A 331-nucleotide genomic window follows, 5' to 3' on the forward strand; every position below is an offset into this window, starting at 1 on the left:
ATATGTAGAAAGCTCCTGTTTTGATTGGCGTGATGGAGTGAGAGAGTTCTAATTTGTGCCATATTAGGATACCTCCTGAGTCTCGTCCCTGTCTGATCCCAGGTAGCTTGGTGGATGGTACTACCAGCTCTCTATAGTTGGCGGGACAGCCAGTGGGACCATCTCCTCTATACCATGTCTCCTGTAGGATAATTATGTCTGTGTTTGAAATTTCTTTCGTGAAGTCTGGGTTTCGGCTCTTAATGCCAAAGGCAGTCGACCTCAGACCTTGAATGTTCCAGGATGAAATTGTTAAAGATTTGTATTCCATGTTGTTTTTGTTCTAATGGTT

The sequence above is a fragment of the Nansenia antarctica genome (assembly GCF_963989245.1).
Source record: "Nansenia antarctica genome assembly, chromosome: 3".
Lineage (NCBI taxonomy): Eukaryota > Metazoa > Chordata > Actinopteri > Argentiniformes > Microstomatidae > Nansenia > Nansenia antarctica.